Source organism: Macrobrachium rosenbergii, chromosome 16 (genome assembly GCF_040412425.1).
Source record: "Macrobrachium rosenbergii isolate ZJJX-2024 chromosome 16, ASM4041242v1, whole genome shotgun sequence".
Taxonomy (NCBI): Eukaryota; Metazoa; Arthropoda; class Malacostraca; order Decapoda; family Palaemonidae; genus Macrobrachium; species Macrobrachium rosenbergii.
In genome coordinates this window covers 6,184,677-6,209,676 of record NC_089756.1, presented here as the reverse complement: position 1 = coordinate 6,209,676, position 25,000 = coordinate 6,184,677, and the positions used below count along the sequence as shown (strand labels likewise).

General features: G+C 35.8%; 1 protein-coding gene across 1 annotated transcript in view; it reads left to right on the top strand.

The window, feature by feature from the left end:
- Positions 1–535: 535 nt before the first annotated feature.
- The window catches only part of LOC136847070 (latrophilin Cirl-like), a 608,429-nt gene continuing 583,964 nt past the window's right edge, over positions 536–25,000 (top strand). The window contains 1 exon segment of the mRNA XM_067118341.1: positions 536–933. The gene's annotated coding sequence lies outside the window, so the exon portion shown is untranslated.

Sequence of the window (25,000 nt, the reverse complement as noted above, 5' to 3'; positions counted from 1 at the left end):
GGGCGCCATGAGAGACTATTTACAAGCTGCTTCTTAAACCTACCATAATGAACAGTCTTCTGCGTAATATGTAGGGGCATCACGATACCAGAAATCCCTCAGACGATATTACGAATAATGTAAGTAGGCAGTGAATGAGACCCATTACGCCGACAGTTCACCGTAGCTCTTTCCCCCCATTTCCCATCTTCACCCCTGTCCACAGAGCGATCTAAACCTCCCCCCTCCCTTACGACGGACTTCATCCTCCCCCCTCCCCCATCGCCGCGGGCGGAGTGAAGATCGAGAGGCATTCCGAAAGCAGCAGACTAGTGATTTATTGCCATTTTTTATTATCTCCGCGTTGCATCTCGATCAAGGTGACCAAGGTGGACGCATTTTTGACGAAGTTTACAACACGGGTAAAATACGGGCTAAACGCCCACAGGGACGACCGAGAAATAAAAAAAGAGAGAGCGAAATAGCGAAGTTGGTCTTCGCGACAAAAAGCGAGCTTGGGTCCTGGCGGGGTCAGTCTCACTAGTCACAGCTCTTCAGTGAGGCACGAACCAGCCCAGCGAGTGGACCTTTGTCTGTTGGCTCCTCTCACGCGGATGTACGACTAATTTACTCCTGGCAACTTTGCGATGTTATTTCGTTCGTTAACGGCGACAGAATTACGATATGTGTTTTTCAAGTGCAGTTCGTGATCGATGAAGTTGCGAAGTGTTTCGATAAAAGTGATTGCCGATCCGTGGTGTAGAAAAGAAGTGTTTGGCTGAAAAGTTTTTGGAAAGAAGTGAATTTTGCCGGTGGAGGGAGAAGAGAGAAGTTCAGTTGTTTGTTCTCTTTTGATTTAAGTGTTTGTGCTTCCGGAAAGGAAACGATTAATATTATAACAGAGGATTTAATCCGGGATTTTTTTCCTCCTCGATGGATACGTTCTGCTTAAAGGTAAGTTTCATTAATGCAATTTACTATAGTTTGTCGTTTGACTAGAATAAATTGTTTACGTACGTTTAAATATAAATATATTTTAGTATAGTTTTTATATGCTCTTAACTTGTTCGTTTATTCCAACAGAATGGCATATAAAATCTCGGTATTGTATGAATGTAATTAAGTTTAGTCTTTCTTTTAACAATGAAATAAATTTTTGGGACACATCTGTGTTCTTTGTTTATTCCAACAGAATGAGAGTAGGCCTAAAATCTTGGCATTGTTTACATAAACGAAGATTAACTATTAATTTGATAACTTATTATTTATGTAATATTCGATAATATAATATATATATATATATATATATATATATATATATATATATATATATATATATCTGTTTTGGCCAATCGAAGGCAGGTCGTATGCGAAACTAAATGTGTAAACAGACCTATGAGATCATTTTAATTGGCTGGTAGAGATAGTCCTAAACGTACGCGTAATGTATGCTTAAACTTACGTATATTATATATAATTAAACTTTTGCATAATGTATAATTAATAAGAACGTCAATTGTGAACAAATAATAAGGCATTTAGGCTAATAGTGCGTTCAGCCAGTAATTAAAAAAAAGTAGAGTCTCAGGCTATGTAACTTATGTGAGCATAGCCATTATATATATATATATATATATATATATATATATATATATATATATATATATATATATATATATATATATATAATGTTTGTGTATGGTAAATATGTTGACTTTGCTTGTTTTCATGCTTTGACTTGACCAAAGTGATGTAGCTTTGTAATTTACTGTCTGAAGAAATTAAAATGCTCGATGATACAATAAATCATGGAACTAAGGCGTCTAGGCTATGTCAAATGCAGATGTCTTACGATGGCAAATGAGTAAAATTGATAAGAGTAGCAGCTTTATATATATATAATATACATACATAGCCTATATATCACAAATATCGTTTAATATCCAGTTCATATACCCGAGTAATAACTTCCTTCCAAGGGGTATTATTATTGATGCTACGTCACCAGTAGGATTCGAACCGCTGCTTGGTTTTGAAACAACGATGTACTCTGACTTTTGACCACTGAGCCATCATTGAACATAAGAAATGTCATGGTGTGTGACACGCTATATGTTTGTGTGTTTATGTATGTATGTGTGTATATTATAAGCAAAGAACGTATAAAACAAAACTTCAACTAAGAATAATATATCCCCGGTACTGAGGATGAGATAGACTGAGGTTAATGGTAGGTTTTAAGTATGCATACTATTAGGCCGTCTAAGGATTCTCAAGCAGGAATATCTCTCTCTCTCTCTCTCTCTCTCTCTCTCTCTCTCTCTCTCTCTCTCTCTCTCTCTCTCTCTCTCTCTCGTCACGATGGTAGCAACGAAAAAGCACACAGTCTCTCTCTCACTTTACTGGAATGCACCTAGTGAAATGCAGTAGGCATTGGTGTCTGTTAAACTCGTCCAGACTGAATCATAATGTTTTATGGTCGTAGGCTTTTGCGATCTCAGTGGAAATTAAAATAACAATAATGTGAGAACACAGTACCCTGATCCTTCAGAAGTTCTTAGTCGTAGCGTGTGAAAATGATAAATAATTAATCCATCACGGCTCAATTGTGCAAATAAGATAGACTGGTCTACGGGAATGTCATTTTAAAAAGTGTTTTGTTTCGTTTTCATAAATGGAAAATAGGTGATCTTGATTATTTTTATTATTATTATTTTATTATGAAAGTTGTCCCGTTTTTAGCAAGAAGGGCCTCGTGAAAAAATTTTAACAGAAGTCATTTTATTCTGAGAAAATACCTGTAGCCTCAAGTCGACAACCTTGATGATTTTATATTGTCTTATGGTGGTAGTTGAGATCTTGACTCTAAACCTTTTTTGACACCCATTTCCATCCTGACTGAATGCTACGTATTCCACCCAGGCTGAAAAGCCTCGTGAAACACTGAATATTTTTCACTCATTCATCGACGGACCGAACGCCACAGATGGCAATCCATCCTCCCCAAAATCCGCTCCGCCCTCAGTGTTTAGAAGTTGCTCTCTTTTTTTCTAGTGTTTAGAACTTGCTCTCACTTTTCCAATGTTTAGAAATTGCTCTCTTTTTTATAGTGGTTAGAATTTTCTATCTTTTTCAAGTGTTTAGCACTTGCTTACTTTTTTCTAGTGTTTAGAACTAGCTCTTTTTCTAGCACGAGCGATGACTGTAAATTTAGGAGTTATTGGTCATATTATTATTATTATTATTATTATTATTATTATTATTATTATTATTATTATTATTATTCAGAAGATAGACTATTTAAATTAAACAAGCCCACGGAGGCCATTGACTTGAAATTCTAGCTTTCAAAGAATATGTTGTTCATTTGAAAGATGCAACAGAGGGTAACAGGAAACACAGGAAGAAGTGAAATGGTAGATCAGCTATCAGAAAAGTAAAAATTTAATAAGTAAATAGATAAAAATGTAAGTAAATTAAAATACAAGGAGAATTGTCGTACGGTAGTAATGCGTTGTTTCATCTGGAACTGAGAAGTTCGACAGCGTGGCACATTTACTGCAAAGCCTACTGGTGCAATTAGTACTAGTGCCATCATTTAATGTAGCCTATAGAGAATGGTTACGCCCCTCCACGTTTGAAGTACTATAAAATAATTATATAATTTTTTTACAGGTTGAACACCACCTACTTATGCCTATGTAAAGCCTTGCGCCGTTCTGTGTAGGCCTAGTCTTAAATTTCGTAAAGTTCTGAGTAAAACATTGCGCGGATTTCTTCGTAATCGGTTTCCAGGTGACCAAACAGTCTGACGTTGTGTGTTTGTTTCTCGTTATAGCCTATACGTGAAGGTTAAACGTTCTGACATATGAATAAAAGAATAAGCAAATGGCCCGTGGGCCACACTGCTCACTTGTGTCACTTTATTGTACTTTTAAAATTTATTTCCAATATAGGCTATTCATCCACAAAGCTTTGAACCCTTATTGTTGTTCCGGCCTACCCCTGGGACATGAAGAAGCTTTCACGTTGCCACTTTTGATCCAGTACCTATAGAGATGTTGAATTAACCCCTTAGTTTATTTTCACCATTTAACCCTCCATCTGAACTGGAAGAACAAATGGTGAAAATGCATTGGACAGAGGAAGGTGGAGAAGGCTGATAGGAAACAGCGATCCCGCATGGAAATGGGCATTGCTGAAGACAAGGAAGAAGAGGGTTTATTTTACTTATCTCTTATAGGGTGTGGGTATGCACCCGTTTGAGGAAACTTGAATCCCTTTACCCAAGATTATTTTGTGCCCAGTAAAGTTGAAATTGCCCAACTGGCTCTGAAGAAGAAGGCCGAAAATGTGGAAGGTATAGGTACGCCAGAGAGAAACTGATCAAAAAAGCTCCCCGGCTCATATGACCTGAAAGGGTTGGTTTGGTCGTTTGAACTTGATATTAAGTAGCCTTTTGTATATAACACAATTTTGATTTTGATTACAAGAATAAGAAGTACGGACTTACCTTTAGAACTTGTGTAGGCTATACTTGTTGGGAATTCATTTTGACTGATGAATAAAGGAGTTTTATATATGTATACCAGTCATTAATTCATCATAAATGGTTTTAGAATATGTGGGTATACTATGTGAATTTTAGTAGTCTTAGAATTTCGAATGATATAGGGTATATAAAATACATGTTTGATTTTGTGATTGAACGAGACAAGCCAAGTTTTGTCATAGGCTAATTATCATACCGTAGCCATGTGGCTTAAGTTTATATAGCCTATATACAGTTGATGGTGTCGCTAAAATGTGTTTGCCTGTTTAAGTATTACATTAAATTGTTGGGAAAAAGGCCGATACCGAGTCTAAGTATCTTATACGTAATTGTGGATAGTCCTTAGAATTAGAAGAGGTTTGGAGGTCCTTGTTAACTCTCCTTTTGGCGTCTCAAATTGAGGGGAAAATATTCAACGGCTGGAGAACACTTGGCTTAACCCGACACGTGTCTGCGATTCCAGCGTAGGTCCAGTTATGGGGAAATACTGCCTTGGAGTTCAGCCTTAGTCTTCGTATGATAAGCTCGGCTCTCTCTCTCTCTCTCTCTCTCTCTCTCTCTGTATATGCAGGCCTATATTTATTTATTTATATTTATGGAAATGAACACTACATATATATATATATATATATATATATATATATATATATATATACACACAAATATAGCCTATATATATATATATATATATATATATATATATATATATATGTGTGTGTGTGTGTGTGTGTATATGTATACTGTATATATATATATATATATATATATATATATATATATATATATGTATATGTATATATATATATATATATATTTATATATATATTAGAGAGATTAATTTCTTTTTAATGTCGAAGTTTATTAACGCCTTCCATATTGCGTGTCACGAAGGTCCACAACGGTCTGATTATAATTGTTATTTTCAGTGGGTGTCCGGATAGTTCGCTACTGGAGCGTTCGTACCAGGCATTTCGTTACCGGACACTTCGCTACTGGACGGCTCGTTACTAGGACCCTTCGCTACTAGGACTATATGCTACCTGTATAATTATTTAAATATATACTGAATACCTTGTTAATGTAATTTTACCATCCTTCTATCTTGTTTCATTTACGAACCACCAAATATAGCTTAAATACTGAGTAGCTCGTAATTGTAATTCCACTTTCTGTCCTTATTTTATTTACCATCCACCAAGTCCTTTTTTAAAAAGTTTTTGAACCCTCAGTCTGTCAAGATGCCGAGAACGATTAGCCTACATCCAGAAGAAAGCAAATCAAGTTAGTGGATGATTTTAATTATATATATGATAACAAAAAGCAAAATAGTGACGGAACAAAGCAATATTGGATGTGAGAAAATCGGAGATGTAAAGCAAGAGTGCACCCAAACAGAGATGAGGAAAATGTCGTGATAATAAAGGTAGTTGGTGAGCATAATCAACCCGCCACAGTATCATCTGTCAGTGCAAAATGTGTCCAAAACCGAATAAAGGAGAAAGCACTTGGAACCCAGGACTTCCCTCTGCATCAAATTTAAGCCGTAATATAGGCTACGCCGTTATAGGCAAAAGGAAAATAAATGTCCTCCAATCCCAAAAACACGGCATGATTATGATTCCTGAAGAGTACGACAAACTGAGTAATAGGTCGTTATTTCTGCAATATGACAGTGGTGAAGATAATCTTGAAAGGATTTTAGTATTTTCATCTGAAGATGGGTTAAGGGATTTGAAAAACTTTAAAGTATGGGCAGGCGATGGAACATTCAAGTGTTGTCCAATAATATATTACCAGTTATAGCCTATACTACCTTGCATATTCAAAATAGAGGCATAAGTGTTCCCCGACTCTTTGCAACACTACCTGACAAAACCGAGGCCACTTACAAACGCTTCTTTTCTGTAATTAAAGAGCTTGTACAAAATTATGAGCCAGATCATATTGCGGTTGATTTTGAAAAAGCAGCCTTCAATTCTCTGAAGACTGTTTTTCAAGAAACGGAAGTTATCTGCTATTTATTTCATTTAGCTCAGAATGTTTACAAACATATATTCAAGCTGGATGCAAGGAACGATACATGGAGACGACGACTTTAGTTTGAAAGTGCGGTGTTTCCCAGCACTGGCATTTTTACCCAAAAACGACGTTGTCGAAGGGTTTGAGGAGGTAATTGATGATGACGAAATCCCGGAAGAAATTGTTTCTTACTTCGCTACAAATTATATTGGTGGTGAACGGGGCCGTGTACCTATGAGAAGACTAGATCCCCTGTTTCCTATAGATTTGTGGAATGTGTACGACAGGATAATCAATGAAATGCCAACGACAAATAATAACTTGGAGGGGTATCATAGCTCCCTTAGAATGTCAGTTACAAGCTCACAACCTAACGTATGGAAACTTACTGATGCCTTAGAAAACCAGGAAGCACTACCGAGAACGAAAATATAATACAAATAAATTGCGGTTACCCAGCTAGCCTACAAAGAAAAAATAGTATAAGGATTGTGAGCAGAGGATTCTGAAAGTTATTAATCGCTACGACCCTGAATGTAAAATTAATTTTCTTCGAGCTATCGCCCATAACTTAAAACTTTAATTAGTACCGGCACTGAAATTTTCTTTTAACACTTTTTATTTTACGATATTTTTTATTTTATGATACATACATTGTAAGTGATACTAGCAAGTAAATAAATTATGGATTTTAACTGAGATTTGTTTTTTTTCTCGCTTGTGTAAGTTTATAAAATTATTATTATTATTATTATTATTATTATTGTTATTATTATTATTAACATCTATGTTACCATTCCAGTAAAAAAAATTGAATCCCCACCGATTCAACAAACAAGGCGAATATAGCTTTTGGCAGCGTATTTTCCTGGTAGCGAAGCGTCCGGTACCGAAATGTCCGGGTACGAACGGTCCGGTAGCGAAATGTCCCAGCACCTTTCAGTGTGCGTTTGCCGTTGGAAGCCTGCATCACCCATGAAGGCGAACGTCAATATGCGTAGACTAATGTTTTCGCACCCAAAAATTCTGTCAGTTGCAATGAAAGCAGTTGGTCACCTGTTATTTTGGGTGGCATATAGTCTCTGATTACTACTGGCAACGCGGTATTTGAAATTCCTTTTATTTAGCTCCTCTAAGTCTCTTCGAGGTAGAATGTGATGATTTGAGAGCTGGTATGGGTTTGCAGCCAATTGCTTTGTATTCATCGTAACTTTTTTTCAAGACTGAGGGTCAATGTGCTTTTCGTCTTGTGATTATCTTTTAATACCGAGGTCTTATAATAAGATTTGCCGTGCTAAGAGTGCGAAATCACACGCCTTTACGGAGCGAGGGTTGGGACATTAACTAACATGCGAGTCGGACCCCAAACAGACTGGAATGAACTGCTGAAGATTTAATTCTCTCTTTGTGAAGCCGAATTCAGCTCCATTATTCCCGCTGGGCAATGGCTTAATAAAAAGGACTCACGCTTCGCCTCACGTCACGTCAGAACGGCAGTTTTTACAAAACCAACGTTATTTACTCCTTGTCACGAACTCAAAGCGAATTCATTATGTTTGTTAAGTGAAATGTACTAAAACATCCAACATCCTCTGCTCTCTGCTTGACCTGACTAGGCAGGCTACTGCTGCAAACAGTTTAGTGCCGTTTTTTAGTATAATGTTTAATACTACTTAGTTAAGTAGGATTATTATTTGACTACAACTAAGGTATGGAATAGCTTACCTTGTGCTGTTGTGGAATCTGCTGATCTCCGAATATTTAAGCGAGGAGCAAATTCATTCCTGCTTTCTGCTGACGTCTCCTGAATTTCAGGTGTGTCGGTTTTATTTTCTATTCCACCATATTTATTTATTTATCACCTTTTCCTGTGAATTTTGTCTCTTTTCATGCTGATTTCCCTTTGAAGCCCTCTTGGGTCTATAATCTGTTTACTCGATCCATTAAGGGCCCCATAGACGTTACGACCGTCGGATCAGGTTCCGTTCTAACTCCGGTATCCGCGTTGCCCATAGACGATCGGATTCACTTCAGTTTGCCGAAACCAGGTCGAGGGAAGTCACGTCCGCTCCGCTCAGTGATGACGCTATAGACTGCGCTCTTGCAGCAGAAATTGGAAAACCCCAGCGGAAAAGGAGAACCTAGATTAAACTACGGTTGAAGAAGAGAAATGAATGATCTCACGCTTGTTTATTTAATGAATTGAAACTTTATCCTGGTGACTGGTTTAATTGGAGAATGGACGAGCAGACCGACATGGAAGTATTATATATGGTCACACCTGTTATCGAAATAAAAAACACACTTGTATGAGACAACCAATATCACTGTACGAGAAGTTGCTGGCCACACTTCGCTTCGGCGCCACTAGTCGTTCCTTGGGGCATATAATCCCAGACACATGTAAAGCAGTTATTCAAGTTATGCAACACGAGTTTACGAAAGGTAAAAAGTAACTATGTTGCATAGACAGCATCCTGCATAGTCTAGTGTGATATAGTCTAGTGTACAGTAGGTCTATGATCCGTTAAAGCAGAATAGGCCCTTGAAGCTACGTTTCTGTAGCCAAGTAAGAGTAAACTTTTTGTATACATTTTTTTTTATTCATACAAGGAAAATTGAAATATTATTGAAAATATTATCATAAACTTTTATTTTATGTACGGAAAATAACAATGTAATTTAAATAATAGCACTAATACATACATACATACACATATAAATTTATATACTGTATGTGTGTGTGTATGTATGTAAGTATGTATTAGTGCTATTGTTTATATTACATTGTTATTTTCCGTACATAAAAGTTTATGATAATATTTTCAATAAAATTTCAATTTTCCTTGTATAAGTAAAAAACTATATGGACAATAAAGTTGAAAATTTTACTCTTACTTGGCTACAGATACGTAGGTTTAACGGCCTATTCTGCTTTAACGGATCATAGACCTACTGTACACTTAGACTGTATAACACTAGACTATGCAGGATGCTGTGTATGCAACATAGTTACTTTTTACCTTTTGTAAACTCGTGTTGCGTAACTTGAGTAATTGCTTTACATGTCTCTGGGATATATGCCCCAAGGAACGACTAGTGGCGCCGAAGCGAAGTGTGGCCAGCAACTTCTCATACAGTGATATTGGTTGTCTCATACAAGTGTTTTTTTTATTTCTATAAGTGGGGAGACCATATATAATAATTCCATGTCGGTCTGCTCGTCCATTCTCCGGTAGTGAAACCAGTCACCAGGGTAAAGTTTCAATTCATTATTAAATAAATAAGCATGAGATCATTCATTTCTCTTCTCCAACAATAAGTATATATGTATATATATATATATATATATATATATATATATATATATATATATATATATATATATATATATTATATATATATCTATATATATATATATATACAGTATATATATTGAATTCTCCTATAATTTTCAAACTAATTTATATATATATATATATATATATATATATATATATATATATATATATATATATATATATATATATTGAATCCTTCTCCTGTAATTTTCAAACTAATTTATATATATATATATATATATATATATATATATATATATATATATACATATACATGTACATATATACATATACATATATTGCATCCTTCTGTAATTTTCAAACTAATTTATCATAAGCCTCATTTCGCTTTCCTACGACGTTCAGTAAACTCCTCCAAGAGCTCATCTGCCGACGTAGCTGCGATGTTACCCTTTCAGCGTCAGTTGAAACTGAAGTAAATCTTGAGATCACGCCATAGACGTGGAGGCTTCGGACGCCTGAACTAAAACGGAAACCACGAAGCTGGCAACGGCAGGTTGCGAGCTGGTCGGAGAGGACTACGGACTCCGCCCACTTTTGGTCGGAGGAGAACACCATAGACAGTGAGGTTTACTTCCGGTTCAGACGACCGGATCCGGCGATCGTAATGTCTATGGGGCCCTTACGGCTGTTCAACTGAAGATTTAAAGAGAGAGGAGAGAAATGCTTGGCGAACATTATTACTCATCGTGATTGATATAGCCTAGGCGTTCAAGTAGTGGGCCAAGAATTGTTTTTTGCGGTCAGGTTATTTTGAACTCTTAAAACATCTTGAAAGTTGCCCATTGTAATGACAGAATGTGGGCGTAGGGTAGCCTCTGTGTATTGGAATATCATTTGGTTTTTATGTATGAGTCTTCGGATGTACCGTATTCCAATTAGTAGGCCTATCAGTCTATACTAGTGCATGTTGTTTTAATGAAGCATTCAGTGTAGGCTACATGCCTTTTTATAAATATAGACGTAAGTTTTTCAATATGCTTCTGTTCCACGTGGTTCTATAATCCTTCAACATAAAAAGTGGAAAGGAAGTTCAATTCCATAGCGTTGCCCCCTCTCTCTCTCTCTCTCTCTCTCTCTCTCTCTGTGATTATGAATGTTTTATCTTCATTCTCCGGTCCTTGCGAGACTGAGTCTGAAAAAGGAATAAAAAAAAAGTGAGCACGGTAACGCTTTTCTTTTCGAATAGAAAAGGAACTATTTTGTTCTAAAGAGATTTCGTATTACACTTTTTTTTTATTTAGTGACGTAACCAAAAATTGGCATTCGAACCACGCATTAGCAGCTAGCTTAACGGCACCGTACTAAGTTTTATTAAGAAGTTGAAATGTATACAGCTGTGAATGTATAGCTGGGCTAGGCCTATATTCTTCTATATGGATGGTAAATTAATTCAGTTGTATCAAATTTAAGGTAAATGTTATTTCCCCGTAATATTTATCCGCCTAGTGACTGGATTTTGATCGTATTTATGAATAAATTCATCGTATCTTGTAAGGATTACGTCAGAGTTTGTAGCGTAGGCTTACCTTAAGTGATTTGCTTGGACCCCTGACTAGGATCTCTTTTTATCATGCCGTCCAGCCACTCCAACTCCCTCTTTTCACTGTCTTGAGCGCTGAGTGGCCGTAAGTGCACCACAGTGCTTTGCTTGACAGCCTAAATTTCACGAAATCAAATCAGATCAGTCAGCCTGACCCGGGTGTGTGACGTACCTTTTTTGAGAGAGAGAGAGAGAGAGAGAGAGTCCCTTTGCATAAGGGCGAAGAGGTGATAGAGGTAATTGTATTATACCTGGGAGCGTACAACGGAATGCAATTTAAGCCTTGCAGTGGTTGAAAGGACTTTCTTCGGGTTTTTCTTTAGGCTTTTTTCGGGCCTTTTCCGACTTTCTTCGGGCCTTCTTTCGGGGATTTTCTTTGGGCTGTGTTCAGGCTTTTCCTGGACTTACTTTGAGCCTTCTTTTCTGGCTTCCTTGAACTTTTTTCGGCCTTCTTTCGGGCTTTGTTTCGGTCTCTCTTCGGTCTCTCTTTGCGCTGTCTTCGGCCTTTTATTCTGGTGAACGATCGTGATTTCGTGGTAACGACAGATGAATAATAGTAGGCCTAATTAAGTTAGGCTACTGGACCACGGCAGAGTCAAACTAACATAAAAATTTTGCGCAAATTATCGAAACTTATTTCTCAGCTTTAAGATTAAGGTAGCCTAAATAGCCTATATATATTGGGTTCGCTTTACACGTTTTCTCTGTTTAGTTATTGTCTTGTGGCATGACTGGTTGTTATTATTATTATTATTATTATTATTATTATTATTATTATTATTATTATTATTATTATTATTTGTCGTATGGTTAGTATATAATGGTTTCACATATCACGAGGTTTTTTATCGTAAAATTAGCCTAATCATTAACGAATTCTCATTAAAAGTGCTTCATATTCTTTATTGAAATAGTTAATTAACTATTTTCATTAACAGTGTTGTGCTCTATGTAAAAAAATTATTCTCTTTATGAAAATTGATAATTTTCACCAACAGTTGTATTCTCAGTAAAAAAAAAACAAAAAAAAGGTAAATAACCATACCAATCGAATCATAGCTACCAGTTAGCCTAACTTGACCGATGTCTCATTATTATTATTATTATTATTATTATTATTATTATTATTATTATTATTATTATTATCAGGTGCCAGTATTTGCCTTATGTGTCGCAATGGTTTTACCTATCACGTGGCTATTTCCCCTTCCCCCTCACCTTCCTGCTCCCTCCTTCCCCTCTTCCTCCCTGTCCATCCCCTCCCCTACCATCCCCCTCCCCCTCCCGCTTAAACGGATATCAATTTCGGTAACTACAATCATAAATCGGTAAAAATTTTTGTCAAAACTAAAAAAATATAAGATAAAAAACATAAAAAAATACTTATATATATATATGTTTTTATTAAATTGCACTAAAAAAGTTAAAAATAATATTTTGAGATACACCAGGATTTTCTTGCAGTTAATCATGTCTACAAAAATAAAAGCGTGGTCCCCAAACATGGAAGGAAATGCTACTAGAAATAAAAAAATATATTTCTTTTCTTGTAGCATTTCCTTCCATGTTTGGGACCCACGCTTTTATTTTTGTAGACATGACTAATTGTATAAAAATACTGGTGCATCTCAAAAAATTATTTTTAACTTTTTAGTGCATTTTAATAAGAGGATGTTTTAATTTTTTTATTTTTTATTTTATACTTTTTAGCTTTGACAGAAATTGTAACCGATTTAGGCTATGATTGTAGTTCACGAAATTGACATCGGTTTACGGGGAAGGGGGAGTAGGAAGGTGAGGCGGAAGGGAAAATGGGAGGGGAGAGGGAAGGGAAATGGAAGAGGGAAGAGGAAGGAAGGGGGAAGGGGAGGGAAGAGGAAGGAAAGGGGAAGGGGAGGGAAGATGGAAGGTGAGGGGGGGAGGAAAATGGGAAGGGGATGGAGGGGGAAGGGGAGGGGTGGAGGAGGAAGGTGTAGGGGAGGTGAAGGAAATGGAAGAGGGGAGGACACAGATAAATTAACACTTGATCGTAAGCTCCGAAAGGGGAAGGGGAGGGGGATGACACAGCTAAATTGACACTTGACCGTGTGCTTTGGAAGGGGGAGGGGTGGGGGAAGGGGACTGGGAGGACACATCTAAGTTAACACTTGATCGTGCGCTGGGAAGGGGGAGGGATTATATAGAAGATAGATTCTGCTGAGTTAAAGAATTTGTGAAAAATCCAGAGTTTCATACAAATCCTGAGTTACTGGGAGAGGTCACAGTGGGTCACTGATGGTCACTGCTGACCCAATGATCATGTAAGGTTGCATTGTTACGGGGATTGAGTAACCATGCCAAATTTCAAGTGCATCGGATGAAGGGAGCAGGTCGAAAATTGAGGTACAAGGTTTGACCTAAACAGGCAGACACAGACAGACGCAGAAGTCAAGTTAAATATAAGCAAGTAAAAAACACACTACTGTCTTTATAAAAATTAATATTTTTCATTAACATTGTTGTATTCACTGTATAAAAAACATTTTATTCTATGAAAATTAACAATATTCATCAGCATTGTTGTATTATATGTAAAAAAAACGCATTCTATGAAAATTAACAATTTTCACCAACAGCGTTGTATTCTATGTAAAAAAAAGAAAAAAAAGTTATTCTCTTTAAGAAAATTAACAATTTTCATCAATAGTGTTGTATTCTTTGTAAAAAAAAAAACAGTTTATTCTCTATGAAAATTAATAATTTCCACCAACAGGTTAGTATTCTGTGTAAAAGAAAAATTTATTCTCTTCATGAAAATTAATAATTTTCATCAACACTTGCATTCCCTATAAAAAAAAACAGTTAAATAACTTTACCAATAGAATCATAGCTACCAGTTAGCCTAACTTGACCGATGTCTTATTATTATTATTATTATTATTATTATTATTATTATTATTATTATTATTATTATTATTATTATTTGTCTTAGGCTGTGTGTGGTAATTGTTTGACCTATCACGAGGCTATTTTCTTCAATCGTGGAATTAATCATGACCAGATTGTCATAAACAATCTTTATCAACACAGTTGAGTATTCCCTGTCAAAAAAAAAAAAAAAAAAACAGTTAATTAACCTTATCAATCGAACCATAGTTACCAGTTAACTTGGCCGATTCCTCACGCGAGCAAGCTAATCCAACGGGCAGTTTAAACGGGAAAGGAGGAAAACGCAGCTCAGTCATTCGAACTATCAGCCGCCGCTAATTAAGAGTTCCGAGAAGTCGCGAGGCTTCTTATTCGACTCGACTTTGAACTGGAGAATCTGATATTCGCCGGAGATAACGTCGCGATATTGAAGCATGGTTCGGTAAATCCCGCGCGCGCGCCGATTGTGTCAGCTACACGCGGGAGATGTTCTGCAGAGTTTTCTGGGGATTCGAGGGGATTTCGGTGTACGAGGGATTGTGGGAAATGTTTCTGTGATTTTGAGGTGATGGTGGAGGAAGAGTGGGCCTTGATGTTCTGAAGACATTTTTTCGGATTTCAGTATATGAGGGATCGTGGGAAATATTTTTATGATTTTGAGGTGATAGATGAAGAATGGACCTTGATACAGGGTATTCTGAAGACAGTTTTTGGGATTTCAGTGTATTGGGGGAAAGTGGGAAATATTTTTATGAGATATTGAGATGATGTTCTGAAGACAGTTTTTGGGATTTCAGTGTATTGGGGGAAAGTGGGAAATATTTTTATGAGATATTGAGATGATGTTCTGAAGACAGTTTTTTGGATTTCAGTAGCCTACATGAGGGATTGTGGGAAATATTTTTTATGATTTTGGGGTGGTAGAGGAACTGTAGGCCTACGCGGATGATATCACGATGTTATGAGATATTCTGAGAGACGTTTATATGAGTTCAGGGTGATAGAAGAACCGTGCATATGCGGTATACTGAAAAAAACGTAAAATGTGTTACCACTTAAACGGAAATGTAATGAGAAAAGTGTGAGGCAGTTTCGCTTGTTTATATGTTAAAAAGAATTGGCCTATATAGGTGCCATAAAAAACTTGAACAATTCTTTAGTTGCCTACTTAATTCTTTAGTTGCCCACCTAAATAAGAAAACCACAGGTGTCTAGAGATGTTAATTAGCCTAAATCAAATCTCCAAGGAAATAGCCTATATCTGACTGGCATTTCGGTAGCTGTTAAGCAAATGAAAAATCTTTTTAAATACAGCAAGGCGAGCCTTTAGACCGAGCGAATGAAAGACATTGTTCGCTCCACATTTGCTCTACGAACGGGAGAATATGAGTTTCTTGGCCAGTCTCTTAACGAAGTAGCCTTTGGTGTTTGAGGGACCCTGTTTGTATGGCTGAAATTACCTCCGGGTGGCGTCATTTGTTTTCGTCGTATGACAAAGGCGTATGAATAGATTTTGATTTAGACCTAAGTAGCGGCTTTGAGAAGATGAGAAGAAAGCCCCGTTGAACGTCTAAAACAGAATTCTAAATTCGGTTCTAAGTCTTAGGCAAGATCCAAGTAAATCTTACCAGGGCGTCGACGCAGCTAATATAGGCCTAGGCCTATATTAGCCTACTGCATTAGGCTACAATGAGTCGAGTTGTTCACCTGTTTCCCCTTTTCAGAGGTGCTTCCATTCTGCCTCTTTTGAAAATGGCCCAGATAAGCAAATTACTCTCGGGGTGTGAGCAGCCGCCATTGTGCTCAGGAACGCCAGTTGATTCATCATTTCAATGGGTGAATACCACACTTAATTATCTCTCCATCCACAAGGCTAATGTGAAAGGGGGCCTTAATTCTTCCTCGTACATGTGACACAAACTTGCGCTCTCTCTCTCTCTCTCTCTCTCTCTCTCTCTCTCTCTCTCTCTCTCTCTCTCTCTCTCTCTCTCTCTCTGTATTACCGCTTTTATCCTAACATCGACAGTGGACAATTTCAAGATTTTTTTCCTGAAGATAATTTTTCAATTAAATTTTGCATGTTCATGGTAACTTATCAGTTATGTTGCGAAAATTGCTCCATTATAAAATGTCTAACCGTTAATGTATCATTATCGTTTGGTCGTCTTTGGCAATCTCATCTCATAGATTGCCGAATTTTGGTTACTAAGTAGAAAATAACATACTGCTCTCAGGTTAGCTTCAATTATCCTAATCGTATGTTATGGAATCAGTAATTGGAAAGTTTTCAGACGATTTTAAACTTACTGAAAGTGTGCACTGTGCTTCATTATCGTCCTCGGTTTATGCTTTCTAGAATTTGGATATAAAATACAGAATTATTTGTACAGTTTTGTACCCGTACCGTCAGAATGGACTGCAGTATGTGAGAGGGGTAGAGACGACAAGTATCATTCATTATTACGTGCTATTTTTGCTATCGCTGTTCATATATATATATATATTGTACGGAAATTAAATTATTTTTTTACGCCATTTACTCATATACTGTTATTATTATTATTATTATTATTATTATTATTATTATTATTATTATTATTATTATTATTATTCAGAAGAACCCTCTTCATAAGGAGCAAGCCCACCACAGGGGCCAGTGATTTCAAATTGAAGCTTCCAAAGAATATGGTGTTGATTTGAAAGCATACTGATAGAGTTCCGCTGTTGGAAAATATAAATTAACAAACTAGTAAATAAATAGATAGAATGTAAATTATAAATTACAAGGAAGATTGCTTTAGGGTAGCAATGCATTTCATCTTCGCTTGAACTCTTGAGGTTCCAGTTGCACAACGTCCTCAGAGAGAGACTGTTCCATAACTAACGCCAGGTATGAGAAAATTTTGAGAAAAAATCCTTTTGTGTCTTTATTGACCTGATGAACGGTAAGATACATACATTACGTATTAATATGCGCGTGATGTGAGTGAGTGCTCTTTTTACGGATTCTTTTTCATCCGACTTTAGCGTCTGAATTTTTCATATTTAGTCGATATGATTGTGCGTTCGGGTTCGATGTTCCTGGGTGTGTGAGGCAGTAAATGCGCGCGCGCGCGCACACACGAACACAGGCTATATATACATATAGCCTATATAAAGATCAATAAAGTTAATCGTTTAGTCTTCTTTCTTTCTTTCTTCTTTAAATCTTCAGCTGCAAACCTTCATGGGCAGAGTGAAGGGAAATCAGCCGGTAGAGAGAGACAAGTTGTAGGAAAAGGTGATAAATGAATAAATATCAGGGAATAGAAAGTAAAACCGAAACATCTGAATTTCTGGAGACGTCAGCGGCAGAGAGGAGGAGTAGCAGCTTTGCTCCTCACTTAAATATTTGGACACTAGAAGATTCTGCAACTATTCCACATTTTAGATGTTGCCAAGATAAAACTCCCAGCAAACTGAGAAATATTAAACCTGATGCTAGGAAACGACATACTGTTTGCAGAAGATTTATGTCTTTGTAGTACATTTTATACAACAAATTTAATAAACTCACTTTTTCAAAATAGTTTAATAAAGCTTGTTGGCTGAACCCATAATTAAGGCAAGTCTGTTCTGAATGCATTAGACCATGTCATATTTTTGAAGTTGTTATTACGAAGTTCTTGTGTGTGTGTGTGTGTGTGTGTGTGTGTGTGTGTGTGTGTCTGTTTGTGCGTGCTTTCATCCATAATCCTCTACATCCGACTGGATGAGAGTTGTGGTGTAGGAGGAGGAGACCTTTGGCAGAACTGCTGTAGCTACTCCGGTTCTTCTCTGGCCCCCTGAGGCTGTTTGGGCCGTTGTTTTTGTCGGCTGGAGGCTGTGTGTAGGCCTATAGGCATCATACACTGTTCTCTTTAGTTTTCCTGCAGTTTCTCTCTCTCTCTTACTCAAACTATATATATATATATATACATATATATATATATATACATATATATATATATATATATATATATATATATGTGTGTGTATATGTACGTATGTATGTTTTTAATGAATGTGTACATAGGTGTAAAAAATTTGGTTTCTCTTGTTAGTCAGTCAGCGTTTAGGTGTTAATATATATATATATATATATATATATATATATAATATAAATATATATATATATATATATATATATATATATATATATATATATATATATATATATATATATATATATATATATATATATATATATATATATGTGTGTGTGTGTGTGTGTGTGTGTGTGTGTGTGTGTATATGTATATTTCATTTAATATTCTATTCCAGTCAAGTAAAAGGAGTTACCTTTGTTTATTTGTGTGCAGGCAGGCGTTGTAGCTTTTCCCAATATCCTGACAACCTCTTTCTCGGCTGTAGTAGATTTAAAAGACAGTCTTGTCAGAGGCCTGGCCCACGTCATTATTTCCGATAATAGAGTTAGTTAGATGGCTTAATGATTGTACTTCCTGGGGAGAAAAAAATAATAGTGGCATGTGAAGCCCCATGAGGGGGAGGAAAGAAAATGCGGACCTAATTGCGATGGAGGGGAGGGGGAGGGGGAACAAAAATGAGAAAATCTATTAAGCGTAAATTTTTGAAATAACCTCATAATGGGTCGAAGGTCAAGGAAACAAAAAAAAATCGAAGTAGGAGAGAGAGAGAGAGAGAGAGAGAGAGAGAGAGAGAGAGAGAGAGAGAGAGAGAGAGAGACCTAGGCTACTTCTCTTTTATTATCATTACCTTGCCTGCTTCCGTAAGTAGGATGTTTTATTTCCTCTTTTAAGATATATTGGTGTGTCCTTTTACTTTGCGGAAACTCTAAATTCCGTTGTTTATCCCTAATTGTGCTATAATAATAATAATAATAATGATAATAATAATAATAATAATAATAATGTTCCTTTATTCCACAAAATACGCAGTAGGTATTGCAAATAATTTTGAAGATATTACAATGACTGTGACCATTCCGTAAGTACCACACGTACTTTCCATTATTGTACGGGTACGGAACGTTTTCTTTGCCAGTAATGATGATTGTGGTCTCGTTAATAGGGATTGTTCATGCGGGTTCTACAAACCAAAAGAGACCCATTAAATAAGGAAGGAAAATATATAGCATTTAAAGGCCTTTGCCTTGTAGAAAATATATAGCATTTAAACGCCTTTACCTTTTAGAAAATATATAGGATTTCAACGCCTTTACCTTTTAGAGAAATATATATAGCATTTAAACGCCTTTGCCTTGTAGAAAATATATAGCATTTAAACGCCTTTGCCTTTTAGAAAATATATAGCATTTAAACGCCTTTACCTTTTAGAAAATATATAGGATTTCAACGCCTTTGCCATTTAGAAAATATATAGCATTTAAACGCCTTTGCCTTTTAGAAAATATATAGGATATAAACGCCTTTCCTTTAAGAAAATAGCCTATATAGCATTTAAACGCCTTTACCTTTTAGAAAATAAATAGGATTTCAACGCCTTTACCTTTTAGAAAAAATATATATAGCATTTAAACGCCTTTGCCTTTTAGAAAATATATAGGATTTAAACGCCTTTACCTTTTAGAAAATATATAGGATTTCAACGCCTATAGGCTACCTTTAGAAAATATATATACATATATATATAACATTTAAACGCCTTTACCTTTTAGAAAATATATAGCATTTAAACGCCTTTTGCCTTTTAGAATATATATATATATATATATATATATATATATATATATATATATATATATATATATATATATATATATATATATTTAAATATATATATTTAGAAAATAGGGCCTATATAGCATTTAAACGAGAGAGGGAAACACATATAGCATTTAAACACCTTTGCCTTTTAGAAAATATAGGCTTTAGGATTTCAACGCCTTTACCTTTTAGAGAAAACATATAGCATTTAAACACCTTTTGCCTTTTAGAAATATATAGGCTTTAAAGGCCTTTTTCAATTTCAACGCCTTTACTTTTTAGAGAAAATATGTATAGCATTTGAACGCTTTTGCCTTTTAGAAAATATATATAGCATTTAAACGCGTTTGCCTTTTAGAAAATATATAGGATTTCAATGCCTTTACCTTTTAGAAAATATATATAGCATTTAAACGTCTTTGCCTTTTAGAAAATATAGGCTATAGCACTTAAACGCTTTTACCTTTTAGAAGATATGTAGGATTTTAACGCCTTTACCTTTTAGAAAATATATGTATAGCATTTAAATGCTTTTGCCTTTTAGAAAATATATATGGCATTTAAACGCCTTTGCCTTTTATAAAATATATAGCATTTAAACGCCTTTGCCTTTTATAAAATATATATAGCATTCAAACGCCGTTTAGAAAATATATGGCACATAGACGCCTTTGCCTTTTATAAAACATATATAGCATTCAAACGCCGTTTAGAAAATATATGGCACATAGACGCCTTTGCCTTTTATAAAATATATAGGATTTCAACGCCTTTACCTTTTAGAAAATATATATAGCACATTTAAATGCCTTTGCGTTTTAGAAAATATATAGCATTTAAACGCCTTTACCTTTTAGAAAATATATAGGATTTCAACGCCTTTACCTTTTAGAAAATATATATAACATTTAAACGCCTTTGCTTTTTAGAAAATATATATATAGCACTTAAACGCCTTTGCCTTTTAGAGAAAATATAGCATTTAAACGCCTTTGCCTTGTAGAGAATATAGCCTATATCATTTAAAAGCCTTTCCCATGTAGGAAATATATAGGATTTAAGCGCCTTTGCTTTGTAGAAAATAGGCTTATATAGCATTTCGAAAAACTCACAACGGGGCTTTGCGGTCTGGTGGAAGCTACATTTGGTTAATAACGAGTACCGAACGCAAGCGGAGTAAGTAATCGCAACATTTTTCAAGAGCCGATAACGGACAGAATGTTGATGATGGTAAACGGGCGTTTTTCCATGGCATGCGTCCCGTGTTGATACAGCACGGGATAAAAACGCGAGCTTTAGAAGTTAGCAGCTATATTTGCAAGTTAAAGGTGAGTAGCTTGTTGAATACTTGGGCTCATATCTCGTAGCTATCAGCTTTGAGTGCGCGGATGGTGGAGCAATTAGTAATAATTAACTGCTTTCTCGAATGCCGAGTTTTAGGAGTATGTGCCCGATTGAAGAAGAAGAAGAAGAAGAAGAAGAAGAAGATGACGATTGGGTATCGTTGCCTTGTACCGACGGTTAATGAGATTGCTTGAAGTGCAATTGGTTTTAATAATAAGTGTCCTCTACATACAGTGTGTTAATGGTGAAGTTTTTCATCACCAGGAGTAGTTTGGATGGTCTCTCTCTCTCTCTCTCTCTCTCTCTCTCTCTCTCTCTCTCTCTCTCTCTCTCTCTCTTAGTTTTCAAGAATCGTTACTGGGCCTTTTAAAGCCGTCGATGCATAAGTTAAATGTTGTATGTGATTTTCGTTTTATTGGTTTATTTATGCAATTATTTTTATTTGAGCTTGTTTATTTAACCAACAAGGTTTGATTATAGCAGGAGGGTCAGTGAATGCAACTCATATTGACCATAGGCTAATATTTAGCGGCCCCTTTTTAAAAAATCTAGCACACCCTTCTCTTCAGAAACAGAGTCGTTATCGGCGAAATAGTAATTAATGTTTGAGATAAAAAGTGGAGGAGGATGTGGGAATGGCGGGGAGGCCATGTGGGGGGGGGGTGTGTGGTCCACAGGAGCGTCATGGTAATAGGGTCAGTTGTTGCATGTCCAAGGAAATTGGTGCCGTGACTCATCTCTTCGGGAATCCCTTTTGGCCCGGTCAAAATATGTTTGCATGCGGGCTTTTTTTCCGCCGTCGCACGAATTCATTAGCAGTTTGTTATGTCCCCGTACTGTTGAGAGAGAGAGAGAGAGAGAGAGAGAGAGAGAGAGAGAGAGAGAGAGAGAGAGAGAGAGAGAGAGACCCGAGCTTAATACAAAGGCGAATTTTTGTTTAATTTACATCGCGCACACACGAATCTCGATTGAAGGGAGGATTAGCTAAAGATGAAGGGAGGCGTATTATTATTATTATTATTATTATTATTATTATTATTATTATTATTATTATTATTATTATTATTATTACTGTTGTTGTTGTTGTTGTTGTTATTTTATGGCTGTTTGTGAATATATTTACAAGGAAAATCACAGCCATTTCAGTGAAATTGAAAAGCAAATGTGAAGATTCTTGTGTATATTTTTTAAATAGGTCAGTTTGTAAATAAAACAGGTCCATCTAAATTGAAAAATGATAGCTCCCATACCCAAGATAGCTGCATCTTTGTTCTGTCAACTTTTCTCCCAATATAGGCTAAGTCTTCGGGTCATGTGTCATTTATTGTGTATTCTGCTTGTGAGTAGCGTATAGGCAATTTAAGTTATTTTAACCCACATTGATACCGTGTGGAAATTGACCTCAAGATCGGCTATTTCCGGTCCTTCTCTTTTCAAATTTTGAATCTCGAGGCCATAAGTATCATCTTGACATTGAACCTCGTACCAGTCTTTAGTTCATCTTTCATCTAATCCAGTGATTTCCAAACATTATACCTTCAAGGAACCCCTCAAATAATTTTCCAGTGCCCACACGATGCGCTAATGTATATGTATATAGCCTATATGTATATATAGAGTATATGTGTATATGTATATATATATGTAGGCTATATGTATATATATATGTATATGTATATGTATATGTATATGTATATGTATATATATATGTATATGTATATGTATATATATTATATGTATCCTATATGTATATATAGAGTATATGTGTATATGTATATATATATGTATATGTATATATGTATGTATATATACGTATATGTAGATATATATGTATATGTAATTCTAATAGCCACAATGCCCTCTTAACTTCTCGAATTCTTCGAGCTTTTTTGGATATGGTTGTAACTACGAAGCCGAAAATATCCAGACGGAAGAAACTGAAGCGACCGCTATTCACAGGCTCTTCAATTTCTTCCGTCTGGATATTTTCGGCTTCATAGTTACAAGCATATCCAAAAAGCGCGAAGAATTGAGAAGTTAAGAGGGCATTGTGGCTATTAGAATTACATATGTGTCTGGTAAAAGTGACCAGTAGATTCTACATATATATGTATATGTATATATATACACATATATATATAAATTTACATTTTTTCTCTCTAAATAAATAAATAAATAAATAAACAAATAAATAAATAAATAAATAAATAAATAAATAAATAAATAAATAAATAAATAAAGATAAATAAAATAAACTAAATAAATAATAATGAATAAATACAAATAAAAATAAATAAATAAATTATAATAGATTAAGAGTCATTAATTCTCTCTCTCTCTCTCTCTCTCTCTCTCTCTCTCTCTCTCTCTCTCTCTCTCTCTCTCTCTCTCTCTCTCTCTCTCTATATATATATATATATATATATATATATATATATATATATATATATATATATATATATATATATATATAAACTGAGAATAAAATTCAGGCCGTTGCTCCTTGAGCTGTGTACATGCAGATCACCATCATTTGTGATACATATTTATTTCACCACTTCTTGCGGAACGCTTGATAATGGTTTGTGGAACCACAGGGTTCCGCGGAACGCTGGTTGGGAATCGCTGATTCTAATCGGTCTTTATAGATTGAACTCCCTTGAGAACTGTACTCCGAAATCTGTTGTCTTCCTATTGGATATTTAAGAAACTCGTCACTCTAAAAAAGGACTCGCTGGGGTGATGTGTGTCAGCGTTCAATGCCAAAGTAGATGGCACTGCTGTTACAGTGTCCATTGAGTGCCAAAGTAGATGGCACTGCTGTTACAGTGTCCATTGAGTGCCAAAGTAGATGGCACTGCTGTCGCAGTGTCCGTTGAGTGCCAAAGTAGATGGCACTGCTGTCGCAGTGTCCATTGAGTGCCAAAGTAGATGGCACTGCTGTCGCAGTGTCCATTGAGTGCCAAAGTAGATGGCACTGCTGTCGCAGTGTCCATTGAGTGCCAAAGTAGATGGCACTGCTGTTACAGTGTCCAGTGAGTGCCAAAGTAGATGGCACTGCTGTTACAGTGCCCGTTGAGTGTCAGCATAACTGACAGTGCTGGAAGGTCCGTAGGGAATAGTGCTCTATGGACGGTGGGTCGATATTTCGTTCCTCGTTTGTTCGTTGCACAGGCATGTTTGTTTATGTATAATTTTATTCGTGTATGTATGTATGTATGTATGTATGTATGTATGTATGTATGTATGTATGTATGTATGTATGTATGTATGTATATAAGAGAGAGATAGGTAGGGGTTTCCTTACTGACATTTCTGTTGCACCAACAAAGTCCACTTGTACTGGGTGTGTAGTTTTTGTTATAGAATGTGAGATTATCATATTAATATATTTGATTCACTACTGAAGAGAGACATTGCTATATTCCAGGGTAATGTATTGTATTGAAATTCATGAAGAGATACACCGGTGTATTAAGATTAATGTATTTTATTGATACTCATTGAGATTCTCTGGTGTATTAGAGGTTAATGTATTACATAAGAACGGTATTATTTAGTGGAAAAA